The sequence below is a fragment of the Mustela putorius genome, unplaced genomic scaffold (genome assembly GCF_011764305.1).
Source record: "Mustela putorius furo isolate JIRA1106 unplaced genomic scaffold, ASM1176430v1.1 tig00003834_pilon_pilon_pilon, whole genome shotgun sequence".
In the NCBI taxonomy this organism is placed as follows: Eukaryota; Metazoa; Chordata; class Mammalia; order Carnivora; family Mustelidae; genus Mustela; species Mustela putorius.
Window position 1 is genome coordinate 119633846 of NW_025421987.1, and position 15275 is coordinate 119649120.

Below are 15275 nucleotides of genomic sequence, written 5' to 3' on the forward strand. Positions count from 1 at the left end.
TTTTCTGTGCCTCTCCAACTTTAATGTGCTTGGAATCATCCCAGGAGCTTGTTAAAATACTCATTGCTAGGTCTTATCCATAGAGACTCTGATTCCGTTGATCTGGGATGGGGCCCGGAAATTTGCATTTCTAGCAAGCTCTCTGGTGATGCTGATTCTATTCTCGCAGGGACCATACGCGTCCTCTTCTAGAGGTCATTTCAATCATCTCTCTTGTTAGGGGCTACCTACCCATTGACAAGTCGGGACTTCCTAGTCTATGCAATGCATCAGCAGCAACAGCCACAACTGCAGCAAAGGCAGAAGCAGGAGAAGCAGCAGGCGCCGCGGTCGTCACAGCTCGTGTGCAAACCACAGTGGGCCCGCGTGGCTCTGCGAGGTTGTCGGCCAGCGTGGAGGGGCGGGGCCTGAGCCCAGGGGCGGGGCCTAGCCTTGGGGGCGGGGATTGGTGCTCGGGGGCGGGGCTCATCGAGCCGGCTCCCGCTGCCTGCTCTCGGCGGCGGCGGCGGCGGCAGGGGCTGAGGGCACAGCCAGCGGGCGGCGCGCCGCGGACTCCAAGACAGCCCGCGGAAAGGTAAAGCCAGGAGAGCGCGCTGGCGGGTCTTCCTGCCGGCAGCTGCTGTCCAAGTCTCAGAGCGTCCCTGGCGCCCTGCGCTGCGTCTGGGCTCCCAGGGTATTTGCATAGTGTCCAGGAACCGCTGCTGAGCCAGGGTTTTGCGTGTAGAGCGGCGGGGCCCAGGGCTAGGGGTTTGGGGGTCTGCAGCGTGAGCCTGCGGCCATCCCAGAACATTCGGACTCGGAGACAACTTTGCGCAGCGGTTCTCTTCCAAGTTCCCTTTATTGCTATTGTCTTAGGGCCTCCCGGCTGACAGTCTCCCCGGACTCCAGCTTTGTTCTCATCAGGCCAAACCCGCCGTCCCCTAGGGCGTGAACTCGGGAGTCGCTGGCAAGTGGCACCTGCCAGCCGGAACCGCCCAGGCTCCCCTCGCATCCCTGCTAGGTCCAGGGCTGTCCTACACTGGGGGCACCGCGAGACCTGGAGCCCACAGGGGCAGCGGTACTCGCCGCACTCCCCGGGGTAGACTGGATACCCGCTAGGGCGTCCAACCTCTGGGATGCGCATGATTTGGGGCTGGAGAAAGGGCGAAAAAAAGTTTGGAGCCTCGGCTGGGGCTAAGGAGCCGGCAGCGCTGGGCTGCACATGGCAGGAGTTGGAGAGAGTGCTGGGGGCCTGGCGCCGGGCAGAGGGACGCGGACAGAGAAGGAACCCTGGAGGCGGAGGTTACAAGGCTGGACCGTCAGCAGAGATGGGGTGCTTGTAGTGTGCGTGCGCGTATTAGCAAGAAAAGGCCGGGTGTGATTGCAGAGAACATGGGCGAAAAAGAGGAAGAGAGCCGTAGTAGGGATATATGTAATTGCAGTGTACCTAGTGTGCACTTCCCCCCCCCCCCCTTCAGGTATTTTGGGAAAAAGTGTGCCATAGGATGCCTTCTTGAACCAGAACTCTCTTCGGAGGTGGGGGTGGAGGTGGAGGAGGGATAAGTTTCACCTAGCTCTGGAGCTGGCTTTGAAAGCGAACAGGTGACAGAAGACTACTTAGTGTGTGTGTGTCTGTGTGTGCGTGTTCCTGTGTGTGTTTGTGTGTGCGTGTGTGCGGGAGCGCAGCGGCCTGGGATGCTGGACCGCCCGCGGAGCCTCCACCACCCCCTGCCCCTCTCTATCTCGCCACAGCGCTGTGAGTTTTCCTGTCACTCCTCCTCGCCCGAGGCTGCCAGGCAAAAGGCTAAGCGATGGTCACAGAGTGGAGCAGACAAAAGAGTACACTGGGACGACGCTCCCAGGGAGGCGGCTCTGTGTGTGTGTGTGTGTGTGTGTGTGTGTGTGTGTATGGAGGGCATCCCCTTCCTGCCAGCTAGAGAGAAAATGCTGGTAGCGGAGGGATGAGCTCGGAGCGGGAGAAAGGTGAGATGGAGCAAGGGAGAAGAAACACAAGGGGAAGAAGGAGGACAGAAATTTAAAAGCATCTTGCCTGATTGGCTGTAAAATTATAAGTTTATCTTAAAAAGAGATGTTGAGGGTGGGGATCCTGAAGCTGGAATTCTAGAGAATGGGGGCACATTTAGTTTGATTAATAAAGGTATTGTAGTGAGGGGTGTGCAATAAGTCTGAAACCTTCGCCGAAGTTTATTGCTGGTTTTAGCTAACCTCCTTGACACATCTTTCCAGCACCTACCCTGGAAGTACCTTCTGACTGTCAGGAAGAAGTAAAAGGCATATATACACAAATAAAATGCAACTAAAATGAAGTTTAAATGAAGCTTTGAGCAGGATTAAATGGCTTGTGTAACTGCTGAATGTTGCTAAAGTACTGTCAGGGCTATAAAATAGCCAGACAAAAATAAAGGAAAAAATAATTGTAACAAGAAAATGAAGGCTTTACAAGAACTTCCGTAATGAACACATAACAATTGATGGTATGATGCAGTAATTATTTTCGTATTTACGCCATTAACGATTGTAATTTAACGTTAATGTCCTGGTATTTTATTCCTTCTCATTTGCAGACAAAAGCACATCTGAGACACCATCAGGGAGTAATTTGGTAATATAAAGTCATGAATAGAAAACACTAAACCATGCTCAGAACTCTGACAACATAAAGCGTGAAACAAAATAACCTCATTTGCTGTTTATTATCTGTCTTTATAATTCTGTTTACCATCATTTGCATAAATGAATAGCTAAATTGTATAGTATATCCTTTTTAGGAAAAAAAAATACTTGGTGCTTATAGATATACTTGGGGGTGAGACTAGAAAGTAATCCTTACACTAAGCAAGAAAAGGGTGGAAAAAAACTTTGTGGGATTAGAAGTCTTCTGGAAATAATAAGAATGCAAATTTTACCTACTTTAGGCATCCTTATTTTATTTAACTTGGTGCAAGTAGTTTTTAACAATAAATATGTAATTAGTTGACAGGCAGACCTTAGACTTCTTTCCTAGCTAATCTTAACCAAACCGAACCAAAATACTGTACCTTACATCATGAAACAATTTTGCTAGCCTGAAAATCTCTTTTTTTTTCTATTCAAACTTTCAAAGGGTACATTTTCTACAATTTGAGAAGGAAGGAATTTATTGGAGGAAGCTCAAAACAAAATTCTTTCAGCAGAAACTTAAGTTATTAACATTCTGTGACAAATAAACATGAGTTCGCACATTTCAAAATTATTGTGGATTATTTTAACTTGAGGGTTTTTGCTAAAAGTGCCTTGCTCATATGATAAAGAGAACAATTAAGAACTGTATTAAAAAGGCTCGGAAGTAACATGCGAGCAAAACAGCTGAGCAGAACATGTAGTGGTTGGGAGGAATCAGTCAATCACATGAATGTTTAAAAAAATCCATTTATTCTTGTGAGGCACACAGAATATCACAATGATTGAATGCCCCTTTTGCTTTCTGTACAAATACACTGGTTTCATGTGGAACAGCACAATTATTACCTCAGAATGGATTCCATGTGGGAATAAGGACCTTGTATGTATTTTAAGCTCTGGGGGGGACAAAAACATAGTAACTGACAAGCAAGCTGTACATTATGGTGGAGACTGGTGATTGCGTATGATTAGGCAAGTTCTTACAGTTTTGCTGGTTACAAACTTGGGAAATGCAACTATGCATTTGATTAATTCAATTAATTAAACCTGTGTCTAACAGGTTTAATTACTCTAATTTAAATGATAGTCACTGCTCCTCTGTTAGCATTTTATATTACAAACATTTCAAAGGCTCCCTGATTTCTCCATATTTCTATTTATTCTTTAAATCTCTGGTCTGTAGAGAAGTTCTGTTTTGAAGGCTAAAATCTGACTTTGGGTTCATTCATTCATTTCTTTGACACATTTACTAAGTCCCTATTACTAATGACCAGATACTGCCGTAGGTGCTAGGGATTCAAGGATGAATTAGATTCAGTTCCTGTACTTAGAAGGTGAGGGAGGTAGTTATTGTATAAATACATAGAATAAAATGCAGTAAGTAGCAATCTATCCTAGGGCTTTGGAATGAGATAGACTGGGCTCAACTTTCAGCTCTGCCTCTTACCAGCTGTGAGAATTTTTTTTTTTTAAGATTTTATTTATTTATTTGACGGAGAGAGATCACAGTAGACAGAGAGGCAGGCAGAGAGAGAGAGAGAGAGGGAAGCAGGCTCCCTGCTGAGCAGAGAGCCCGATGCGGGACTCTATCCCAGGACCCCGAGATCATGACCCCAGCCGAAGGCAGCGGCTCAACCCACTGAGCCACCCAGGTTCCCCCCAGCTGTGAGAATTTGATCAAGTTTTTAAACCTCTCTGAGCCTCAATTTTGTTATCTGGTAAATGAGGGAAATAATACCTCCCTAGATCACAGAGTTGTGAAGATAACATGTCAACATATCTTGATGTCTTCCATCTTGAAAACAAATCCTGAATCCCACACTTCTCCACATCCCTCCCTTCATTTCTTTCCTCTGTGTCCTTGTCAAGTTTCTGGCGAGGCTTGTCTGTATAAGCCATCTTCACTTTCTCTCTCCCTTCCTACGAATACGACTCCAACATGGCTTCTGCCTCCACTGCTTAGAGAAACTTTTATGGAGATCAGCAGTGACCATTCTGTGGTCCAATCCCGAGCGCTACGTTCTTATTCAACTTCTGGGAGAATTTGAAAGAGTTGACTGGTCCCTCTTCCTTCATAAATTATCTTTTCTTGGCATCGATGACTGTGGTATGGTTTCTGTGACACTACACGTCTCCAGTTTTGCTCATTAGGCTCTTATTATTTCTCAGCTAGCTCCTCTTTCATTAGTCCATCTCTAAATGAAGGTGGGATCTTTCCAAACGTGGGAGTCTCTCCTGGGCCCTCTTATAAGTGCCCCAGGCCCCTCCTCCCTTTAAGTAATTTATTCCATTCTCATGGCTCTAAATCTTATCTATAGGCTGACTCAGTTTATTTCTTTAGTTCATACCTGGCCTCTGAGCTCCAGAAACATTTATTCAGCTGTCTACTTCTCCAAGCGTCTGTTAACTTCTTACATTAGAAATTGAAATTTATACTACTACTACCACACCACACCAGATGTACTCTCCCTTCAGTCTTTCTCATTTTGGGAAATGGCATTTCAGGAACTTTACCCCTTTGCCAACAATATATTTCTTAATTCATCACGTACTTTGTGTTCTGGGTGGGTGTGGTGGTTTATAGTCTGTGTCTGCTCTGATGTAGTGTTCTGGCCATACCAGCCAGCTGATAATTTTTTTTTTTTTTTACTGTTACTCTTGCTTTTAGCTACCTGCCTCTGTCAATTTCCATTTCAACCTCCAGAGTCCAGGTCAATAACACCTTTCACCTATATTTTTGTCTGGATGTGATGGAGTTGTGTGTAAATTATTAGTATCACTCTTTTTAAAAAACAATTTTATTTATTTATTTCAGACAGAGAGAGAGAGAGAGAGCATGAGCGCAATAGTAAGCAGGGGGTAGGGGCAGAGAGAGAAGAGCCCAATGCGGGGCTCCATCCTAGGACCCTGAGAACATGACCTGAGCTGAAGGTAGACTGAGCCACCCAGGGACCCTAGTATCACTCTTTAAAGTTAAGCTGACTTGCATCACTTCACATTTTGTATGAGATATGTTTTACACAATTGAGCACTAAGAAGTTGAACATCAGTGAAGAAGGGCTTCTGCTTTGCAAGGTATCCCACCAATTTAATACTAAGCGGTGGGATACCTTGTAAGGAAGAAGTCCTTTATGGGAAGGGAAATATGCTTGCTTGACTTCTATACTAAAACAACAATTTATGGAATTTTAGGTTGTCAGCGTTTTGCCAAATTTGGAATACTTTACTGCATTTAATTTTAGGAATATGAAGTCAGGTAAAGTTCTACCACTAAAGAAAGTGATCTTAGGTCATTGTAATCTCTAATGGTCTGTCTCTGTGTTTGTTTCTTTGTTTTTATTTGGCCAAAAAAGTAGATCTAAACAAAAGCTAATCTAGAAACATAATTAAGAGATTGAGTATAAGGCATGTTACGTATTGATGTACAGATATTCTGGAAAATAGAAAGAAAGACTAAATAACTGGGTGAGATAAGATGTACGGTCAGTCGACTCCAGAACCATTCGCTGTTGCAGCGTCACGTCACCTGTTTTGGCTGGGAGGCTGTGTTCTTAGTAAAACGGCCATCCCTTCGCTTTGTATTCACTCCCTTTGGAGTTATGAAGTTTTACTTGAACAGGGTAACAGTGACATCCATGTAACCATGTAAACAAGATTCAAATGGTCACTCCTGTTCTTGGAACTCAAAGATCAAGAGAAGTCTGAGTTAATTTTCTAGAGATAGAGTCATTTCCTTTTACAAAAGAGAAACAGGAATGCAGGAATTGGTTTAATTGTAAATGCACTTCATATTCTCTGGCAGTTTTACAGTCCTGGTCCTGGCTTTAACCTTTGATGACACTGGGTGCGGGGGTCTGTCTTCTTGGAATTCTCTTCACTTGCTTGCTTTTTTTTTTTTTTTTTTAATTTATTATTTATTTGAGAGAGAGAGAAAACAAGAGCAAGCATGAGCAGGGTGAAGGGCAGAGAGAGAAGCAGGCTCCCCGCTGAACAGGGACTCTGGGACTCTGGGAACAGGCACTCTAAGCTGAAGGAAGACCCTTAACCAAATGAGCGACCCAGGTGCCCTTCACTCTTTTTGCTCTCTTCCTTCTTGCTTCTCTCCTGCTAGTATGTCTTTCCTTCTTCTTCAGTGCTTCTCTTCTTACTTTGTTTTCTCTTGGTCCTTTCCTTTCTTACTCCCCTTCTCCTTTCCCTCATCTTTTGTGTTTTTTCATCTTCCTTTTATAAGCAAAACCGAACAGAGTCGAAAGATGTACTAGAGCTTCTGTTCCTGGTATTACCATCATTCTAGCGTTTAATTTACCACGTTTGCCCCTGCCTTTTGTACTTGGTGGTCTTTGCATCCGTCATTTCAGACTTCTCCCCAGAATAAGTGAGATCTTAAGGCATCTTAAAATTCTTGCCTCATTTCCCTCTGTCAACAAATAAACATGTGAGAGGTAGAAGAAAGGGATTGCTAAATTATTTTGTGGATCCATGCTACCAAGTTCTAGAGTGACCTTTTCCCAAGAAATGGTTTTTATTACCAGGTGATACAAAGTAGCAAGCCTGCTTCCCGCGCCCGGGTACCGTTTTGGAAGTTGCATCTCCATCTTCACATTGATGATGACAACTTGAGTAATGGCCTAAATGATAGTAACTAATATTTACAGAGTGCTTGGTATGTGCTAAACTCTGTGCTAATGCTTGATACATTTTGTTGTATTTATTCCTCACTCTCGGGAGGTCCATATTATAGGTGAGGAAACACTAAACAAGGTTAAATTACATATGCAAAGGTTGCAAGATTAAAATCATGGGCATGACAACTCCTATCTCCTGAGCTATCAAGCTCTATACTGCAGAAAAGACACTAATTCAGCAACACCCAGGTTTTCTGTCTATGAATACATTCATGTTGAGTGAGTTTCTGAAATGCCCTGAAGGCATAGTATCTGCTATAATGGTATTTTTAAAGAGATCGTGAGTGAGGGGCGTGTCATTCGTTGATCTCAATCCACGTAGGTGAGTTGGGTAAATCTTAGGTTGGATATTTCATTGGAAAGCACAACCAAGGTAGCTCATCATAGTTCATCTCTCCAGTGTGGTTAGTGGGGAAGCCTTAAATCTCATGGGATTTTTAGGGTGGGATGGCGTACACTCATAGGATTTGGAAAAGACAAGAGATTTAAGTGGCTCCCTCTTCTTTGTCTCTCTCAAGGCAATGCGCTTTTTAATTTGGGGGTACCCATGTTATAGTCTGCAGTGAGAATGAATGCTATAAAACACTGAGTTTGAACAGAGGGGAGATGAAAGTTCATTATGTAGGGGAAATGAACCTTGATCAAGGAATGAGGAAAATGGAACCTCCTCTTCTGTAAACTGAGGTAGTTGCAATTAGTGTTCTCTTTGGTTCTTTGCAGAGGCCATGCTCTGTGACCTTATACACGGGGAGGGACTGAGGATAAAGGAGACAGCGGTTGGCATTTGGTGCTGTGTTCAGCACATTTCAGTCTTACAAGGGACTCCCAAATGAATCCCATGTTCTAACAAAGTTATTCACAGAACTTTGTTTGAATAACATGAGAACATGGGCAGTCAAAAACATGAGTATCCCAACAACTTCCTGATTGGTCACTCTGTTTCTCCCATGCCTCATATAGTAACTAGGCCGCTGTTTTTCAAATGTCATTCAGAGTATGACACTGTGTGCAGGTCCTCCAGTGTCTTCCCACCTCTTACTCTTACTAAAATCCTGAGACCATACAGTAGACTAGGAGACTTCATGATCTAGCCCCCTGTAATCCTCCTGACTTCATCTGCTGATTTACTTTGTTGAATGAATGACATTTGAGTAAGCTGAGGAATATCCAGGGTGCTCGGTCATATTGTTGAATACATAAAGAAAGAGAGACTTAAACTTTTAATGGGGACACTGGAGAAATGTAGGTTAGAAATGAAAGTCATAGGAACAATTTAGTGAGTTGATAAATGAGGATAAAATTTAGTTTATCAGAAGGGCTGGATGAGGGGCGCCTGGGTGGCTCAGTGGGTTAATGCCTCTTCCTTCAGCTCAGGTCATGATCTCGGGGTCCTGGGATCGAGCCCCGCATCGGGTTCTCTGCTCAGTGGGGAGCCTGCTTCCTCCTCTCTCTCTGCCTGCCTCTCTGCCTACTTGGATCTCTGTCTGTCAAATAAATAAATAAAAATCTTTAAAAAAAAAAAAAAAAAAAAAGAAGGGCTGGATGATGACCTCGAGCTTTCATCATTTAGTTTTTCATTCATTTAACAAGTATTTATTGAGAATCTATTATGTACCAGGCACTGGTGTAAAGGTTAGATGTCCATCAGTGAACAAGAATGTGTGGCTGACATTCTATTAAGAGACAGTAACGTGGACACATGAAGCTAGAATTTCAGGTAACAATACATTTTATGAAGAAAACTAGCACAGAATTAGAGGAAGGTAGGTTTCACTGCAGATCCCATACCTTCCTGGTTTTAAACACTGAGTAATGTGGCTATCTGTCCCCCTCTCTCCTGTGCTGAAAATGGTACTGCTCTCACAGATGAATCCAGTTTAAACAGTCTTCTTTGAGTGAATATATTGTCTTGTCATCCTTAAGATTTTTCTGCTGGTAAAATAAGGCTACTTTTAAGGTATTTAAAAAATAAAGTTTGATGAAATAAGGTCCCAAACTGATGGTATGTGAATGTGCTCTGCATTTAACGTTAAAACTGTAGCAAATGTCTCACTGATACAATGTAGCAAATGTCTCACTGAAACAAATTATTTTGATAAACAATTTAATAAAGAAGTCAAATTTAGAGAGCTCTTTCTTGCCAAACACATCAATACACTCAACATTATGGTTAAAAGAGATAATTCTGAAAAATTTAACTTGAGGAGGTTCAGTTTCCATGTGATTTATACATTACTTACTTAATTTTCTCAGTATCAATTTCAGCCCATTTGTTTTTTGGTTTGTGTTAATTTGTTATGGCAGGGATAGAAAATGGATATAGGCTCCAAATCAATATGATTGGCTTAGAAACATAAATGATTAATGATAATGTCACATCAACAAAGAAATAATGATTGCTATGGTTGAGGCATTCAGACCCTTTCTGATGATATCTGCTGGGGTTGCTGGTGACCATGGGACCTGTATTAGTTTTCTATCACTGCCTTAACAAATTAACACAAACTTACTAGCTTATAACATCACAAATTTATTATGTCAGTTTTGGTAGGTGAGAAGTCTAGGCATGCATGCGTGGCTGATACTCTGTTCACTGTCTCACAAGACCAAAAAAATTAAGGTGTTGGCCAGCCTGAGTTTTTAGCTGAAGTTCTGGGAAAGAATTTGCTTCCAGGCTCATTCATGTTGGCAGAATTCATTGGCAGAGTTCATTTCCATCAGTTGTGGGACTGAGGTCCCCATTTCCTTGCCGGCTGTCAGCTGGGGATAATTTTCAACTTCTTAAGGCATTTCTTGGCTCATGGACCCTTCTGTCTTCAGAACCAGCAACAACGACTTCAGCCCTCCTATTGCTTCACATCTATGCCTTCTTTTCCTACATCTCATCTACCTCCAAGCAGAGAAAGTTCTCTGGTGATGGGCTCATGTGATAAGATTGAGCTCACCCAGATAATCGAAGATAATCTTCCTATTATAAGGTAAACTGATTAGTGATATTTTTAAAAAGATTATATTTATTTACTTATTTGAGAGAGAGAGAATGCAGGAGTTGGGGGGGAGGGGCAGAGGGAGAGGGACAAGCAGACTCACGCTGAGCTTGGAGCCAGGGGAGGGGCTCGATACAACCTCCTCGATATCATACCTGGGTCAGATGCTTAACCAACTGAGCCACCCAGACACTCCAGACTGGTTAGTAATCTTAATTACATCGGCCAAGGCCTCTTTTCAAACAGTGGAATGTATTTACCAGAATGACATCAGGGAGTAAATGATATGGGGGCCAAAATTTTGCCTACCGCAGGGTCTATGAGATCTCCCTCTGGGAATGTCCTTGTCAGTTGGGACAGAGGAGATGATCTGACTGAATTAATTGGAAACCTGTAACTTTTGGTGAAGGGGAAAGTGGTGTTATTTTTGTATATTCTGTAACAGAGCCACTACAGATTAAAAACACCCATAGCATTAAAGAAAACAAAACAAAAATGGATTATTTAATTTGGAGGATGTGGTCTCCAAAAAGCAAGCTTAAATCAACAAGGAAACTTTTGTTTCCTGGGGGAGAACATTCAGATGCCTTCAAGAGTCAGAAGTCAGAAAGGGAGGCAGTCGGGATGTGCAATAATAATAGTAGTGCGGACTAAGGATGAGAAAGAAGATAGCCCCAACTCAGTTCCAGGTACTTGTTTTGCTCTCCAGCAATTTCTTTCCTTCTTTCCTTTTTCTTCAAAGATCCTATTTTTAAGTGATCTCTACACTGGACCTGGGGCTCAAACTCACAACCCCGTGATCGAGAGTCACAGGCTCCAGCGGCAGAGCCAGCCAAACGCCCCTCAAGCAATTTCTTCCTGGTCATGGCAAATATCTGACTTGAAATTGGGGTTTAGAAATCTGGAATTTTGTGTGAATTTAGAAATCTGTATGAAATATCCAGGTTTTTTTTTGTTGTTGTTGGCAGACAAAATCAAAATAAAAAATAATAGGAGCATGAAGACCTAATATATCTGAGATTAAATTGGCCTTGTAGGCTGCCAGGTGGTAAATTATGGTTTTACTCATACTAAGTAAAGTGCATATTTTAATAAAAAAGCACTGAATCTGATAAAAAAATACTCAATTTAGGAATTGCCATTGACAAAGATATTAAAATACTCCAATATGGTAACACAGGTATCTTTTTGGCTACTGCTTCTGGATGTAACAGTGTGAATTATGTTCTACTTATTTTAACCTATAGAAAAAAAAAGAAAATAATTAATGCAGTATTGTTTCTGGAGTGTTTGACTTTACGCAAGTGTTTAAGTACCACTTTTTCTTGGTTTATACTCTACAAGTTTGCACAAGCAAAAGGAATCCAGAAAGGGTGTGATGAATTATCGACTGAATTTTAAAGAGCATGAAGGAACAGTTTGGATACTTCAAGCACAGATCTCAATCTGGACAAAACTGCATGTATCTTTAATGTTAACCTTAAAAAGAAAAGTTGGTTATTTTACCAGTAAAAAGATAGATTTATTTGGGAATAACAGAAAATTGTAAATTGGGACATGCAAGCTGTGGCAAAACTATAAGCAAGTCCAACAACCAAGGCAGAGAAACTTTATTTTATAGAAAAGAAGGAGGCTGTTGGAAGGGGTTGGTTGTTTTGAAGGAAAGTCCATTGGAGAAAAAGCAGGAGTTCAGGGTGAGGAGGGTTTCACACTGGCTGAGTTACAGGGTAGTCAATTTCTTGTAAGAGATGCAGTGTACATCTTCACCTTTTGGGGCCTATAATTGATGATTCTTTCTGTTGAGATTCTTCTGTTAGGGCCTGCAATTGACAGTGTTTCCTGTGGTTGACCTTGCGTCGTATGCTCCCCCTTCTAGCCTTCTGATTCCACTTCAGGAGGTTTCCCTTTATTTTCACAAGAGACAGGCAGAGGACCCTTTGAAAAACTGACTTCAAAGGAGAATTTATTTTACAGTGTATCAAACTGCAGCATGAAGGGACCTAGAAAATCATTCTACAGATTGAGTTTGAGGCTCCACCTGGGTGGGAGCAGGGAGTGATAGGATTGTGGAAAGGTTGAGAACACAATTCCATCAGTCAAACTGAGTGGACTTTGAATTAGGGATGGATTATTCACCAGACGTGTGGCCCTGGGCGAGGGGTATTTCTCTTCTCTGACACTCAGTTTCTTCACCTGCAAAATGGGATCATTAGCACCTAACCCTGAGATGGTTGCAAAGATTAAATGGACAGATGCGTATAGAGCTCTGGGGCTTTTAATACATGATTCTAGATGGGAGCACCCGGCATTTCATCATTGATCATCCACTCTCATGCTGTGGATTTAAAAATGACCGAATCCATAACTGCTTGGATTGGAACAGTGTTTATCTCTCCCTTATTACATGAAGTGGTGAAGTTGTAAAGGAATGCAATAGTTAGACTTTGAATCCTGGGTTAATGGTTCATCATGTCCTGGCCGCTCGCTGCCCTATTTGAGGTGGATGGAGGGTTTTCCGTTTCGCAGAAGTTCCCTGTTCTGTGGACCTGGATGCAGGAACTGCTTTTACGATTTTCCAACCAAGCCGTATGAACCTGGGCAATCCATACACGTTCTCTGAGCTGTAGAGTCCCTTTGTATGAAAGAGAAATTCAAGTTTCCTAACTCACAATGAGTTTCAGAGGATTGCTTGACGGATGCATGTAAATACTTTTTATAGATTTGGAATCTAAATGGTTAGTACTTGCCACTATTCCTACTAGGCCACTTTCTTTGATCCGGCATGAGTAAGAGGAAAGAAAAATGTGATGATGACACCCAACACAGCCACTACTGAATCATTTAATTAATATTTATTGAGCATCTATTCTGTTTCAGCTAATACAAAGAAAACAAACAACCAAATGCAAACCAATTACGCAGTGTTTTTTGGAAGTCGTTTTCTAGCTAGGAAGATAAACATCATAATACACACAGATTCAGATTCTTGCCAAGTATTGGAATCCAGGAAGACACCCTAAATGAAATATTACAATACTTTTTGGCTGGAGATCGGTATCCAGGAAATGTCCTTTTTATTTATTTATATATATATTTAAGTTTATTTATTTTAAAGGGAGAGCAGCAGCAGCAGGGAGGGGCAGAGGGAGAAAGTGGGGGGAGAGTCTTAAGCAGACTCCATGCTGATCACAGAGCCCGATGAGCGGCTGGATATCATGACCCTGAGATCATGACCTGGGCCGAAACCAAGAGTCAGATGCTTATCAGACGATAGCATCCAGGTGCCCCTCCAAGAGATGTTCTAAAAGATAAAAACACCCAAACCAAACCAAATGTTTCCCTATTTGCTTTCTCAAACTTCAGATACTATATATTTAATAGAATGAATCCATGGATGTAGTCTCAGTTTTTCCACCTAAGGTCGTATTTCTAAAAATGTTATGTAAGATTTAAAAATACAATGAGAGGCTCCCCTGGGTGGCTCAGTCGGTTAAGCATCTGCTTTCAGCTCAGGTTGTGATCCCGGGGTCCTGGGATCGAGCCCTACACTGGGCTCCCTGCTCAGCCTGGTCTCTGCTTCTCCCTCTCCCTCCCCCTGCTTGTGCTCTCTCCCTCTCCAATAAATAAATAAAATCTTTTAAAAAAAATAAAATAAAAATACAATTAGGAAAAAAAAAGGAATTTACCTGCCATAGCCCTAGTAATAACATCAACATAGATTGTACATAAAAGTGCATACACAAACCCTGTTCTTCAGTCTTAGCACGTGGCCAAATGCTTGTAATTGGTCATAATTGCTGCTTAGATGAGGGCTACTGTAACCTTGGTAGGCTACAACAGTGAATCAGAAAGCCCTCACTTCGTGTAGGATGTTCCAGAAGGTGCGTTGTAGTTTTGATGACTGTAAAGTATTATACAGGATTTTAATAAGGTGAAGCTCATAGCTCAAAGGAAAAAAAAAAACAAACAAGTTTATAGTAGTCCCCTTACATCAAAACTGGACATTATGCTCATATTTTAGATGAGTAGAAAAATTAGACCAACAGGAGGCAAGGTAATTATGTAATTCTAATCCTAATAGTCTTTTTTAACATAGCAAATAACAATACAATGGCTTACTATTAATGAAATCATTAGCAAACATTTTGTCATTACAGATAGGAGTTTTATACTGATTAATGATAGGGGTTGTAGGGCAGAGTTAGAAAGTATAGAAATTCTAGAAATTATTATTTTGAAAGCTTATTAATGTATATATTTTGAGAATTTTATATCTCTTGTCTGTTATATTATTATGTGGAGATAATACATAAAATCCATAAAATCATATATGAAAAATGCTGTTAAAATATGGCACTTTGGGAATTTTAAAAATCAAAAGACAGAAAATATATTTCAGGACACTTGTTTTTAATTGATGCAGTCTGTTTTTGTGCTCCAAAGGCCTAATGATGCATTAACAATTGTCCATTTTTGTTGGTTCGATTTTCTATTGAGCAACATTCCTGGGAGTAATAGAATGAAGTAGGGAGGGACAAGATCGAGGACTGCCCAGGACTGGCTACCAGTTATGGAAATAAGCAAATGATGGGAAATAATTCAGGTTATTTTCATTTTTAGTTCTTATCAGAGATTCATTGTATTTAGATATAAAGCATGGAAACCATCCCATTATAAATTCAAAGCTCTAGTTAGATCACTGTATTAAAAAATAGTTCAGAATGAAGTTATTTTATCATTTTGAGTACTTTATTTTCCTTATAGAATAATAAATGCCATTTGGGCTGCAAATTACAGAGGATTATCTTCTCTCCTTTAAAGAGTTACTGTTATGAATATTATTTTGCGGGAGCATTTGATTTGGGGATTGAGGGAGTGACCTTATTAGCACCAGACTCCCCTGGCCAATAATCTCATGACTATGAGATATATATTAAATCCT

General features: G+C 41.6%; 1 long non-coding RNA gene across 1 annotated transcript in view; it reads left to right on the forward strand.

Annotated features, from left to right (window-relative positions):
* The first annotated feature begins 495 nt into the window (after positions 1-495).
* The window catches only part of LOC123394480, a 343240-nt gene continuing 328460 nt past the window's right edge, over positions 496-15275 (forward strand). The window contains exon 1 of the long non-coding RNA XR_006609255.1: positions 496-574. This is a non-coding gene — a long non-coding RNA (uncharacterized LOC123394480). The remainder of the gene's footprint in view (positions 575-15275) is intronic.